The sequence below is a fragment of the Lampetra fluviatilis genome, chromosome 60 (assembly GCF_964198595.1).
Source record: "Lampetra fluviatilis chromosome 60, kcLamFluv1.1, whole genome shotgun sequence".
Classification (NCBI taxonomy): Eukaryota; Metazoa; Chordata; class Hyperoartia; order Petromyzontiformes; family Petromyzontidae; genus Lampetra; species Lampetra fluviatilis.
In genome coordinates, this window is record NC_136334.1 from 1,461,612 (window position 1) to 1,474,435 (window position 12,824).

The 12,824-nt window shown below is 45.7% G+C and overlaps 16 non-coding genes across 16 annotated transcripts; all 16 read left to right on the forward strand.

The window, feature by feature from the left end:
* Positions 1 to 304: 304 nt before the first annotated feature.
* Positions 305 to 386, forward strand: TRNAL-AAG (transfer RNA leucine (anticodon AAG)). Its single transcript has one exon. It is a non-coding gene; the product is annotated as a tRNA-Leu (tRNA).
* A 752-nt stretch (positions 387 to 1,138) lies between these two features.
* TRNAL-AAG (transfer RNA leucine (anticodon AAG)) lies at positions 1,139 to 1,220 on the forward strand. The gene has a single exon. It is a non-coding gene; the product is annotated as a tRNA-Leu (tRNA).
* A 752-nt stretch (positions 1,221 to 1,972) lies between these two features.
* TRNAL-AAG (transfer RNA leucine (anticodon AAG)) lies at positions 1,973 to 2,054 on the forward strand. Its single transcript has one exon. It is a non-coding gene; the product is annotated as a tRNA-Leu (tRNA).
* Positions 2,055 to 2,806: 752 nt separating this feature from the next.
* TRNAL-AAG (transfer RNA leucine (anticodon AAG)) lies at positions 2,807 to 2,888 on the forward strand. The gene has a single exon. It is a non-coding gene; the product is annotated as a tRNA-Leu (tRNA).
* Positions 2,889 to 3,641: 753 nt separating this feature from the next.
* On the forward strand, positions 3,642 to 3,723 carry TRNAL-AAG (transfer RNA leucine (anticodon AAG)). The gene has a single exon. It is a non-coding gene; the product is annotated as a tRNA-Leu (tRNA).
* A 753-nt stretch (positions 3,724 to 4,476) lies between these two features.
* Positions 4,477 to 4,558, forward strand: TRNAL-AAG (transfer RNA leucine (anticodon AAG)). The gene has a single exon. It is a non-coding gene; the product is annotated as a tRNA-Leu (tRNA).
* A 752-nt stretch (positions 4,559 to 5,310) lies between these two features.
* On the forward strand, positions 5,311 to 5,392 carry TRNAL-AAG (transfer RNA leucine (anticodon AAG)). The gene has a single exon. It is a non-coding gene; the product is annotated as a tRNA-Leu (tRNA).
* Positions 5,393 to 6,143: 751 nt separating this feature from the next.
* Positions 6,144 to 6,225, forward strand: TRNAL-AAG (transfer RNA leucine (anticodon AAG)). The gene has a single exon. It is a non-coding gene; the product is annotated as a tRNA-Leu (tRNA).
* Positions 6,226 to 6,977: 752 nt separating this feature from the next.
* Positions 6,978 to 7,059, forward strand: TRNAL-AAG (transfer RNA leucine (anticodon AAG)). Its single transcript has one exon. It is a non-coding gene; the product is annotated as a tRNA-Leu (tRNA).
* A 334-nt stretch (positions 7,060 to 7,393) lies between these two features.
* TRNAL-AAG (transfer RNA leucine (anticodon AAG)) lies at positions 7,394 to 7,475 on the forward strand. Its single transcript has one exon. It is a non-coding gene; the product is annotated as a tRNA-Leu (tRNA).
* A 752-nt stretch (positions 7,476 to 8,227) lies between these two features.
* TRNAL-AAG (transfer RNA leucine (anticodon AAG)) lies at positions 8,228 to 8,309 on the forward strand. The gene has a single exon. It is a non-coding gene; the product is annotated as a tRNA-Leu (tRNA).
* A 751-nt stretch (positions 8,310 to 9,060) lies between these two features.
* Positions 9,061 to 9,142, forward strand: TRNAL-AAG (transfer RNA leucine (anticodon AAG)). The gene has a single exon. It is a non-coding gene; the product is annotated as a tRNA-Leu (tRNA).
* Positions 9,143 to 9,476: 334 nt separating this feature from the next.
* On the forward strand, positions 9,477 to 9,558 carry TRNAL-AAG (transfer RNA leucine (anticodon AAG)). Its single transcript has one exon. It is a non-coding gene; the product is annotated as a tRNA-Leu (tRNA).
* Positions 9,559 to 10,726: 1,168 nt separating this feature from the next.
* Positions 10,727 to 10,808, forward strand: TRNAL-AAG (transfer RNA leucine (anticodon AAG)). The gene has a single exon. It is a non-coding gene; the product is annotated as a tRNA-Leu (tRNA).
* A 752-nt stretch (positions 10,809 to 11,560) lies between these two features.
* TRNAL-AAG (transfer RNA leucine (anticodon AAG)) lies at positions 11,561 to 11,642 on the forward strand. Its single transcript has one exon. It is a non-coding gene; the product is annotated as a tRNA-Leu (tRNA).
* A 335-nt stretch (positions 11,643 to 11,977) lies between these two features.
* On the forward strand, positions 11,978 to 12,059 carry TRNAL-AAG (transfer RNA leucine (anticodon AAG)). The gene has a single exon. It is a non-coding gene; the product is annotated as a tRNA-Leu (tRNA).
* The last annotated feature ends 765 nt before the right edge of the window (positions 12,060 to 12,824 follow it).

Below are 12,824 nucleotides of genomic sequence, written 5' to 3' on the forward strand. Positions count from 1 at the left end.
AAATATTTGTTTTAGCTTCGACACAATTGAAATCATTTCACGACAAGCTCCTGGTGATGATGCCCATTGGCCATTTCTGGAAGCGCTCGAACATATTGGCAAAGGGCCGGGTGGACGTTGGTGCCGAATTAAGTCTCTGCATTCTTTAGAGGTTTGGGTTCAAATCCCGCCGGTAGCAACTGCCTTTTTTACGGAATGACGAACTTAAAAAGGTGTTTCAGCAACGACGCTTTTAATACAATTTTCCCACTAGCTATTGGTGATGATGCCTCTTTGCGATTTCTGTTGCTGCTATCAACAACCAGGTAGCGTGGCCGAGCGGTCTAAGGCGCTGGATTAAGGCTCCAGTTTCTTTGGAGGCGTGGGTTCAAATCCCACTGCTGCCAAATCTTGTTTTATGTAAAACACAACCTGCAAAATATTTGTTTTAGCTTCGACACAATTAAAATAATTTCACGACAAGCTCCTGGTGATGATGCCCATTGGCCATTTCTGGAAGCGCTTCGAACGTATTGGTAAAGGGCCGGGTGGACGTTTGTGCCGAATTAAGTCTCTGCATTCTTTGGAGGTTTGGGTTTAAATCCCGCCGGTACCAACTGCCTTTTTTTACGTAATGAAGACCTTAAAATGTGTTTCAGCCACGACTCTTTGAATACAATTTTCCCACTAGTCATTGGTGATGATGCCCCTTTGCGATTTCTGTTGCTCCTGTCAATTACCAGGTAGCGTGGCCGAGCGGTCTAAGGCGCTGGAATAAGGCTCCACTCTCTTTGGAGGCGTGGGTTCAAATCCCACCGCTGCCAAATCTTGTTTTATGTAAAACACAACCTGCAAAATATTTGTTTTAGCTTCGACACAATTGAAATCATTTCACGACAAGCTCCTGGTGATGATGCCCATTGGCCATTTCTGGAAGCGCTCGAACATATTGGTAAAGGGGCCGGGTGGTCGTTGGTGCCGAATTAAGTCTCTGCATTCTTTTGAGGTTTGGGTTCAAATCCCGCCGGTACCAACAGCCTTTTTTAAGGAATGACGAACTTAAAAATGTGTTTCAGCCACGACGCTTTTAATACAATTTTCCCACTAGCTATTGGTGATGATGCCTCTTTGCGATTTCTGTTGCTCTTGTCAACGACCAGGTAGCGTGGCCGAGCGGTCAAAGGTGCTGGATTAAGGCTCCAGTCTCTTTGGAGGCGTGGGTTCAAATCCCACCGCTGCCAAATCTTGTTTTATGTAAAACACAACCTGCAAAATATTTGTTTTAGCTTCGACACAATTAAAATCATTTCACGACAAGCTCCTGGTGATGATGCCCATTGGCCATTTCTGGAAGCGCTTCGAACGTATTGGTAAAGGGCCGGGTGGACGTTTGTGCCGAATTAAGTCTCTGCATTCTTTAGAGGTTTGGGTTCAAATCCCGCCGGTACCAACTGCCTTTTTTTACGTAATGGACGACCTTAAAATGTGTTTCAGCCACGACTCTTTGAATACAATTTTCCCACTAGTCATTGGTGATGATGCCCCTTTGCGATTTCTGTTGCTGCTGTCAATTAACAGGTAGCGTGGCCGAGCGGTCTAAGGCGCTGGAATAAGGCTCCACTCTCTTTGGAGGCGTGGGTTCAAATCCCACCGCTGCCAAATCTTGTTTTATGTAAAACACAACCTGCAAAATATTTGTTTTAGCTTCGACACAATTGAAATCATTTCACGACAAGCTCCTGGTGATGATGCCCATTGGCCATTTCTGGAAGCGCTCGAACATATTGGCAAAGGGCCGGGTGGACGTTGGTGCCGAATTAAGTCTCTGCATTCTTTAGAGGTTTGGGTTCAAATCCCGCCGGTAGCAACTGCCTTTTTTACGGAATGACGAACTTAAAAAGGTGTTTCAGCAACGACGCTTTTAATACAATTTTCCCACTAGCTATTGGTGATGATGCCTCTTTGCGATTTCTGTTGCTGCTATCAACAACCAGGTAGCGTGGCCGAGCGGTCTAAGGCGCTGGATTAAGGCTCCAGTTTCTTTGGAGGCGTGGGTTCAAATCCCACTGCTGCCAAATCTTGTTTTATGTAAAACACAACCTGCAAAATATTTGTTTTAGCTTCGACACAATTAAAATAATTTCACGACAAGCTCCTGGTGATGATGCCCATTGGCCATTTCTGGAAGCGCTTCGAACGTATTGGTAAAGGGCCGGGTGGACGTTTGTGCCGAATTAAGTCTCTGCATTCTTTGGAGGTTTGGGTTTAAATCCCGCCGGTACCAACTGCCTTTTTTTACGTAATGAAGACCTTAAAATGTGTTTCAGCCACGACTCTTTGAATACAATTTTCCCACTAGTCATTGGTGATGATGCCCCTTTGCGATTTCTGTTGCTCCTGTCAATTACCAGGTAGCGTGGCCGAGCGGTCTAAGGCGCTGGAATAAGGCTCCACTCTCTTTGGAGGCGTGGGTTCAAATCCCACCGCTGCCAAATCTTGTTTTATGTAAAACACAACCTGCAAAATATTTGTTTTAGCTTCGACACAATTGAAATCATTTCACGACAAGCTCCTGGTGATGATGCCCATTGGCCATTTCTGGAAGCGCTCGAACATATTGGTAAAGGGGCCGGGTGGTCGTTGGTGCCGAATTAAGTCTCTGCATTCTTTTGAGGTTTGGGTTCAAATCCCGCCGGTACCAACAGCCTTTTTTAAGGAATGACGAACTTAAAAATGTGTTTCAGCCACGACGCTTTTAATACAACTTTAACACTAGGTTTTTATGACAATGCCCCTTTGCGATTTCTGTTTCTGCTGTCAATGACCAGGTAGCGTGGCCGAGCGGTCTAAGGCGCTGGATTAAGGCTCCAGTCTCTTTGGAGGCGTGGGTTCAAATCCCACCGCTGCCAAATATTGTTTTATGTAAAACACAACCTGCAAAATATTTGTTTTAGCTTCGACACAATTCAAATCATTTCACGACAAGCTCCTGGTGATGATGCCCATTGGCCATTTCTGGAAGCGCTTCGAACGTATTGGTAAAGGGCCGGGTGGACGTTTGTGCCGAATTAAGTCTCTGCATTCTTTAGAGGTTTGGGTTCAAATCCCGCCGGTACCAACTGCCTTTTTTTACGTAATGGACGACCTTAAAATGTGTTTCAGCCACGACTCTTTGAATACAATTTTCCCACTAGTCATTGGTGATGATGCCCCTTTGCGATTTCTGTTGCTGCTGTCAATTACCAGGTAGCGTGGCCGAGCGGTCTAAGGCGCTGGAATAAGGCTCCACTCTCTTTGGAGGCGTGGGTTCAAATCCCACCGCTGCCAAATCTTGTTTTATGTAAAACACAACCTGCAAAATGTTTGTTTTAGCTTCGACACAATTGAAATCATTTCACGACAAGCTCCTGGTGATGATGCCCATTGGCCATTTCTGGAAGCGCTCGAACATATTGGTAAAGGGGCCGGGTGGTCGTTGGTGCCGAATTAAGTCTCTGCATTCTTTTGAGGTTTGGGTTCAAATCCCGCCGGTACCAACAGCCTTTTTTAAGGAATGACGAACTTAAAAATGTGTTTCAGCCACGACGCTTTTAATACAACTTTAACACTAGCTTTTTATGACAATGCCCCTTTGCGATTTCTGTTTCTGCTGTCAATGACCAGGTAGCGTGGCCGAGCGGTCTAAGGCGCTGGATTAAGGCTCCAGTCTCTTTGGAGGCGTGGGTTCAAATCCCACCGCTGCCAAATCTTGTTTTATGTAAAACACAACCTGCAAAATATTTGTTTTAGCTTCGACACAATTAAAATCATTTCACGACAAGCTCCTGGTGATGATGCCCATTGGCCATTTCTGGAAGCGCTTCGAACGTATTGGTAAAGGGCCGGGTGGACGTTTGTGCCGAATTAAGTCTCTGCATTCTTTAGAGGTTTGGGTTCAAATCCCGCCGGTACCAACTGCCTTTTTTTACGTAATGGACGACCTTAAAATGTGTTTCAGCCACGACTCTTTGAATACAATTTTCCCACTAGTCATTGGTGATGATGCCCCTTTGCGATTTCTGTTGCTGCTGTCAATTACCAGGTAGCGTGGCCGAGCGGTCTAAGGCGCTGGAATAAGGCTCCACTCTCTTTGGAGGCGTGGGTTCAAATCCCACCGCTGCCAAATCTTGTTTTATGTAAAACACAACCTGCAAAATGTTTGATTTAGCTTCGACACAATTGAAATCATTTCACGACAAGCTCCTGGTGATGATGCCCATTGGCCATTTCTGGAAGCGCTCGAACATATTGGTAAAGGGGCCGGGTGGTCGTTGGTGCCGAATTAAGTCTCTGCATTCTTTTGAGGTTTGGGTTCAAATCCCGCCGGTACCAACAGCCTTTTTTAAGGAATGACGAACTTAAAAATGTGTTTCAGCCACGACGCTTTTAATACAACTTTAACACTAGCTTTTTATGACAATGCCCCTTTGCGATTTCTGTTTCTGCTGTCAATGACCAGGTAGCGTGGCCGAGCGGTCTAAGGCGCTGGATTAAGGCTCCAGTCTCTTTGGAGGCGTGGGTTCAAATCCCACCGCTGCCAAATCTTGTTTTATGTAAAACACAACCTGCAAAATATTTGTTTTAGCTTCGACACAATTAAAATCATTTCACGACAAGCTCCTGGTGATGATGCCCATTGGCCATTTCTGGAAGCGCTTCGAACGTATTGGTAAAGGGCCGGGTGGACGTTTGTGCCGAATTAAGTCTCTGCATTCTTTGGAGGTTTGGGTTTAAATCCCACCGGTACCTACTGCCTTTTTTTACGTAATGAAGACCTTAAAATGTGTTTCAGCCACGACTCTTTGAATACAATTTTCCCACTAGTCATTGGTGATGATGCCCCTTTGCGATTTCTGTTGCTCCTGTCAATTACCAGGTAGCGTGGCCGAGCGGTCTAAGGCGCTGGAATAAGGCTCCACTCTCTTTGGAGGCGTGGGTTCAAATCCCACCGCTGCCAAATCTTGTTTTATGTAAAACACAACCTGCAAAATATTTGATTTAGCTTCGACACAATTGAAATCATTTCACGACAAGCTCCTGGTGATGATGCCCATTGGCCATTTCTGGAAGCGCTCGAACATATTGGTAAAGGGGCCGGGTGGTCGTTGGTGCCGAATTAAGTCTCTGCATTCTTTTGAGGTTTGGGTTCAAATCCCGCCGGTACCAACAGCCTTTTTTAAGGAATGACGAACTTAAAAATGTGTTTCAGCCACGACGCTTTTAATACAACTTTAACACTAGCTTTTTATGACAATGCCCCTTTGCGATTTCTGTTTCTGCTGTCAATGACCAGGTAGCGTGGCCGAGTGGTCTAAGGCGCTGGATTAAGGCTCCAGTCTCTTTGGAGGCGTGGGTTCAAATCCCACCGCTGCCAAATCTTGTTTTATGTAAAACACAACCTGCAAAATATTTGTTTTAGCTTCGACACAATTCAAATCATTTCACGACAAGCTCCTGGTGATGATGCCCATTGGCCATTTCTGGAAGCGCTTCGAACGTATTGGTAAAGGGCCGGGTGGACGTTTGTGCGAATTAAGTCTCTGCATTCTTTAGAGGTTTGGGTTCAAATCCCGCCGGTACCAACTGCCTTTTTTTACGTAATGGACGACCTTAAAATGTGTTTCAGCCACGACTCTTTGAATACAATTTTCCCACTAGTCATTGGTGATGATGCCCCTTTGCGATTTCTGTTGCTGCTGTCAATTACCAGGTAGCGTGGCCGAGCGGTCTAAGGCGCTGGAATAAGGCTCCACTCTCTTTGGAGGCGTGGGTTCAAATCCCACCGCTGCCAAATCTTGTTTTATGTAAAACACAACCTGCAAAATATTTGTTTTAGCTTCGACACAATTGAAATCATTACACGACAAGCTCCTGGTGATGATGCCCATTGGCCATTTCTGGAAGCGCTCGAACATATTGGCAAAGGGCCGGGTGGACGTTGGTGCCGAATTAAGTATCTGCATTCTTTGGAGGTTTGGGTTCAAATCCCGCCGGTATCAACTGCCTTTTTTACGGAATGACGAACTTAAAAAGGTGTTTCAGCCACGACGCTTTTAATACAATTTTCCCACTAGCTATTGGTGATGATGCCTCTTTGCGATTTCTGTTGCTGCTATCAACGACCAGGTAGCGTGGCCGAGCGGTCTAAGGCGCTGGATTAAGGCTCCAGTCTCTTTGGAGGCGTGGGTTCAAATCCCACCGCTGCCAAATCTTGTTTTATGTAAAACACAACCTGCAAAATATTTGTTTTAGCTTCGACACAATTAAAATAATTTCACGACAAGCTCCTGGTGATGATGCCCATTGGCCATTTCTGGAAGCGCTTCGAACGTATTGGTAAAGGGCCGGGTGGACGTTTGTGCCGAATTAAGTCTCTGCATTCTTTGGAGGTTTGGGTTTAAATCCCGCCGGTACCAACTGCCTTTTTTTACGTAATGAAGACCTTAAAATGTGTTTCAGCCACGACTCTTTGAATACAATTTTCCCACTAGTCATTGGTGATGATGCCCCTTTGCGATTTCTGTTGCTCCTGTCAATTACCAGGTAGCGTGGCCGAGCGGTCTAAGGCGCTGGAATAAGGCTCCACTCTCTTTGGAGGCGTGGGTTCAAATCCCACCGCTGCCAAATCTTGTTTTATGTAAAACACAACCTGCAAAATATTTGTTTTAGCTTCGACACAATTGAAATCATTTCACGACAAGCTCCTGGTGATGATGCCCATTGGCCATTTCTGGAAGCGCTCGAACATATTGGTAAAGGGGCCGGGTGGTCGTTGGTGCCGAATTAAGTCTCTGCATTCTTTTGAGGTTTGGGTTCAAATCCCGCCGGTACCAACAGCCTTTTTTAAGGAATGACGAACTTAAAAATGTGTTTCAGCCACGACGCTTTTAATACAACTTTAACACTAGCTTTTTATGACAATGCCCCTTTGCGATTTCTGTTTCTGCTGTCAATGACCAGGTAGCGTGGCCGAGCGGTCTAAGGCGCTGGATTAAGGCTCCAGTCTCTTTGGAGGCGTGGGTTCAAATCCCACCTCTGCCAAATCTTGTTTTATGTAAAACACAACCTGCAAAATATTTGTTTTAGCTTCGACACAATTGAAATCATTACACGACAAGCTCCTGGTGATGATGCCCATTGGCCATTTCTGGAAGCGCTCGAACATATTGGCAAAGGGCCGGGTGGACGTTGGTGCCGAATTAAGTCTCTGCATTCTTTGGAGGTTTGGGTTCAAATCCCGCCGGTATCAACTGCCTTTTTTACGGAATGACGAACTTAAAAAGGTGTTTCAGCCACGACGCTTTTAATACAATTTTCCCACTAGCTATTGGTGATGATGCCTCTTTGCGATTTCTGTTGCTGCTATCAACGACCAGGTAGCGTGGCCGAGCGGTCTAAGGCGCTGGATTAAGGCTCCAGTCTCTTTGGAGGCGTGGGTTCAAATCCCACCGCTGGCAAATCTTGTTTTATGTAAAACACAACCTGCAAAATATTTGTTTTAGCTTCGACACAATTAAAATAATTTCACGACAAGCTCCTGGTGATGATGCCCATTGGCCATTTCTGGAAGCGCTTCGAACGTATTGGTAAAGGGCCGGGTGGACGTTTGTGCCGAATTAAGTCTCTGCATTCTTTGGAGGTTTGGGTTTAAATCCCGCCGGTACCAACTGCCTTTTTTTACGTAATGAAGACCTTAAAATGTGTTTCAGCCACGACTCTTTGAATACAATTTTTCCACTAGTCATTGGTGATGATGCCCCTTTGCGATTTCTGTTGCTCCTGTCAATTACCAGGTAGCGTGGCCGAGCGGTCTAAGGCGCTGGAATAAGGCTCCACTCTCTTTGGAGGCGTGGGTTCAAATCCCACCGCTGCCAAATCTTGTTTTATGTAAAACGCAACCTGCAAAATATTTGTTTTAGCTTCGACACAATTGAAATCATTTCACGACAAGCTCCTGGTGATGATGCCCATTGGCCATTTCTGGAAGCGCTCGAACATATTGGTAAAGGGGCCGGGTGGTCGTTGGTGCCGAATTAAGTCTCTGCATTCTTTTGAGGTTTGGGTTCAAATCCCGCCGGTACCAACAGCCTTTTTTAAGGAATGACGAACTTAAAAATGTGTTTCAGCCACGACGCTTTTAATACAACTTTAACACTAGCTTTTTATGACAATGCCCCTTTGCGATTTCTGTTTCTGCTGTCAATGACCAGGTAGCGTGGCCGAGCGGTCTAAGGCGCTGGATTAAGGCTCCAGTCTCTTTGGAGGCGTGGGTTCAAATCCCACCTCTGCCAAATCTTGTTTTATGTAAAACACAACCTGCAAAATATTTGTTTTAGCTTCGACACAATTAAAATAATTTCACGACAAGCTCCTGGTGATGATGCCCATTGGCCATTTCTGGAAGCGCTTCGAACGTATTGGTAAAGGGCCGGGTGGACGTTTGTGCCGAATTAAGTCTCTGCATTCTTTGGAGGTTTGGGTTTAAATCCCGCCGGTACCAACTGCCTTTTTTTACGTAATGACGACCTTAAAATGTGTTTCAGCCACGACTCTTTGAATACAATTTTCCCACTAGTCATTGGTGATGATGCCCCTTTGCGATTTCTGTTGCTGCTGTCAATTACCAGGTAGCGTGGCCGAGCGGTCTAAGGCGCTGGAATAAGGCTCCACTCTTTTTGGAGGCGTGGGTTCAAATCCCACCGCTGCCAAATCTTGTTTTATGTAAAACCCAACCTGCAAAATATTTGTTTTAGCTTCGACACAATTGAAATCATTTCACGACAAGCTCCTGGTGATGATGCCCATTGGCCATTTCTGGAAGCGCTCGAACATAATGGTAAAGGGGCCGGGTGGTAGTTGATGCCGAATTAAGTCTCTGCATTCTTTGGAGGTTTGGGTTCAAATCCCGCCGGTATCAACTGCCTTTTTTACGTAATGACGACCTTAAAATGTGTTTCAGCCTCGACTCTTTGAATACAATTTTCCCACTAGGCATTGGTGATGATGCCCCTTTGCGATTTCTGTTGCTGCTGTCAATGACCAGGTAGCGTGGCCGAGCGGTCTAAGGCGCTGGATTAAGGCTCCAGTCTCTTTGGAGGCGTGGGTTCAAATCCCACTGCTGCCAAATCCTGTTTTATGTAAAACACAACCTGCAAAATATTTGTTTTAGCTTCGACACAATTGAAATTATTTCACGACAAGCTCCTGGTGATGATGCCCATTGGCCATTTCTGGAAGCGCTCGAACATATTGGTAAAGGGGCCGGGTGGTCGTTGGTGCCGAATTAAGTCTCTGCATTCTTTGGAGGTTTGGGTTCAAATCCCGCCGGTACCAACTGCCTTTTTTAAGGAATGACGAACTTAAAATGTGTTTCAGCCACGACGCTTTTAATACAACTTTAACACTAGCTTTTTATGACAATGCCCCTTTGCGATTTCTGTTTCTGCTGTCAATGACCAGGTAGCGTGGCCGAGCGGTCTAAGGCGCTGGATTAAGGCTCCAGTCTCTTTGGAGGCGTGGGTTCAAATCCCACCGCTGCCAAATCTTGTTTTATGTAAAACACAACCTGCAAAATATTTGTTTTAGCTTCGACACAATTAAAATCATTTCACGACAAGCTCCTGGTGATGATGCCCATTGGCCATTTCTGGAAGCGCTTCGAACGTATTGGTAAAGGGCCGGGTGGACGTTTGTGCCGAATTAAGTCTCTGCATTCTTTAGAGGTTTTGGTTCAAATCCCGCCGGTACCAACTGCCTTTTTTTACGTAATGGACGACCTTAAAATGTGTTTCAGCCACGACTCTTTGAATACAATTTTCCCACTAGTCATTGGTGATGATGCCCCTTTGCGATTTCTGTTGCTGCTGTCAATTACCAGGTAGCGTGGCCGAGCGGTCTAAGGCGCTGGAATAAGGCACCACTCTCTTTGGAGGCGTGGGTTCAAATCCCACCGCTGCCAAATCTTGTTTTATGTAAAACACAACCTGCAAAATATTTGTTTTAGCTTCGACACAATTGAAATCATTTCACGACAAGCTCCTGGTGATGATGCCCATTGGCCATTTCTGGAAGCGCTCGAACATATTGGCAAAGGGCCGGGTGGACGTTTGTGCCGAATTAAGTCTCTGCATTCTTTGGAGGTTTGGGTTTAAATCCCGCCGGTACCAACTGCCTTTTTTTACGTAATGACGACCTTAAAATGTGTTTCAGCCACGACTCTTTGAATACAATTTTCCCACTAGTCATTGGTGATGATGCCCCTTTGCGATTTCTGTTGCTGCTGTCAATTACCAGGTAGCGTGGCCGAGCGGTCTAAGGCGCTGGAATAAGGCTCCACTCTTTTTGGAGGCGTGGGTTCAAATCCCACCGCTGCCAAATCTTGTTTTATGTAAAACCCAACCTGCAAAATATTTGTTTTAGCTTCGACACAATTGAAATCATTTCACGACAAGCTCCTGGTGATGATGCCCATTGGCCATTTCTGGAAGCGCTCGAACATAATGGTAAAGGGGCCGGGTGGTAGTTGATGCCGAATTAAGTCTCTGCATTCTTTGGAGGTTTGGGTTCAAATCCCGCCGGTATCAACTGCCTTTTTTACGTAATGACGACCTTAAAATGTGTTTCAGCCTCGACTCTTTGAATACAATTTTCCCACTAGGCATTGGTGATGATGCCCCTTTGCGATTTCTGTTGCTGCTGTCAATGACCAGGTAGCGTGGCCGAGCGGTCTAAGGCGCTGGATTAAGGCTCCAGTCTCTTTGGAGGCGTGGGTTCAAATCCCACTGCTGCCAAATCCTGTTTTATGTAAAACACAACCTGCAAAATATTTGTTTTAGCTTCGACACAATTGAAATCATTTCACGACAAGCTCCTGGTGATGATGCCCATTGGCCATTTCTGGAAGCGCTTCGAAAGTATTGGTAAAGGGCCGGGTGGTCGTTGGTGCCGAATTAAGTCTCTGCATTCTTTAGAGGTTTGGGTTCAAATCCCGCCGGTACCAACTGCCTTTTTTTACGTAATAGACGACCTTAAAATGTGTTTCAGCCACGACTCTTTGAATACAATTTTCGCACTAGTCATTGGTGATGATGCCCCTTTGCGATTTCTGTTGCTGCTGTCAATTACCAAGTAGCGTGGCCGAGCGGTCTAAGGCGCTGGAATAAGGCACCACTCTCTTTGGAGGCGTGGGTTCAAATCCCACCGCTGCCAAATCTTGTTTTATGTAAAACACAACCTGCAAAATATTTGTTTTAGCTTCGACACAATTGAAATCATTTCACGACAAGCTCCTGGTGATGATGCCCATTGGCCATTTCTGGAAGCGCTCGAACATATTGGCAAAGGGCCGGGTGGACGTTGGTGCCGAATTAAGTCTCTGCATTCTTTGGAGGTTTGGGTTCAAATCCCGCCGGTATCAACTGCCTTTTTTACGTAATGACGACCTTAAAATGTGTTTCAGCCTCGACTCTTTGAATACAATTTTCCCACTAGGCATTGGTGATGATGCCCCTTTGCGATTTCTGTTTGATGCTGAAAATGACCAGGTAGCGTGGCCGAGCGGTCTAAGGCGCTGGATTAAGGCTCCAGTCTCTTTGGAGGCGTGGGTTCAAATCCCACCGCTGCCAAATCTTGTTTTATGTAAAACACAACCTGCATAATATTTGTTTTAGCTTCGACACAATTAAAATCATTTCACGACAAGCTCCTGGTGATGATGCCCATTGGCCATTTCTGGAAGCGCTTCGAACGTATTGGTAAAGGGCCGGGTGGACGTTTGTGCCTAATTAAGTCTCTGCATTCTTTGGAGGTTTGGGTTCAAATCCCGCCGGTACCAACTGCCTTTTTTTACGTAATGACGACCTTAAAATGTGTTTCAGCCACGACTCTTTGAATACAATTTTCCCACTAGTCATTGGTGATGATGCCCCTTTGCGATTTCTGTTGCTGCTGTCAATTACCAGGTAGCGTGGCCGAGCGGTCTAAGGCGCTGGATTAAGGCTCCAGTCTCTTTGGAGGCGTGGGTTCAAATCCCACTGCTGCCAAATCCTGTTTTATGTAAAACACAACCTGCAAAATATTTGTTTTAGCTTCGACACAATTGAAATCATTTCACGACAAGCTCCTGGTGATGATGCCCATTGGCCATTTCTGGAAGCGCTTCGAAAGTATTGGTAAAGGGCCGGGTGGTCGTTGGTGCCGAATTAAGTCTCTGCATTCTTTAGAGGTTTGGGTTCAAATCCCGCCGGTACCAACTGCCTTTTTTTACGTAATAGACGACCTTAAAATGTGTTTCAGCCACGACTCTTTGAATACAATTTTCGCACTAGTCATTGGTGATGATGCCCCTTTGCGATTTCTGTTGCTGCTGTCAATTACCAAGTAGCGTGGCCGAGCGGTCTAAGGCGCTGGAATAAGGCACCACTCTCTTTGGAGGCGTGGGTTCAAATCCCACCGCTGCCAAATCTTGTTTTATGTAAAACACAACCTGCAAAATATTTGTTTTAGCTTCGACACAATTGAAATCATTTCACGACAAGCTCCTGGTGATGATGCCCATTGGCCATTTCTGGAAGCGCTCGAACATATTGGCAAAGGGCCGGGTGGACGTTGGTGCCGAATTAAGTCTCTGCATTCTTTGGAGGTTTGGGTTCAAATCCCGCCGGTATCAACTGCCTTTTTTACGGAATGACGAACTTAAAAAGGTGTTTCAGCCACGACGCTTTTAATACAACTTCAACACTAGCTTTTTATGACAATACCCCTTTGCGATTTCTGTTTCTGCTGTCATTGACCAGGAAGCGTGGCCG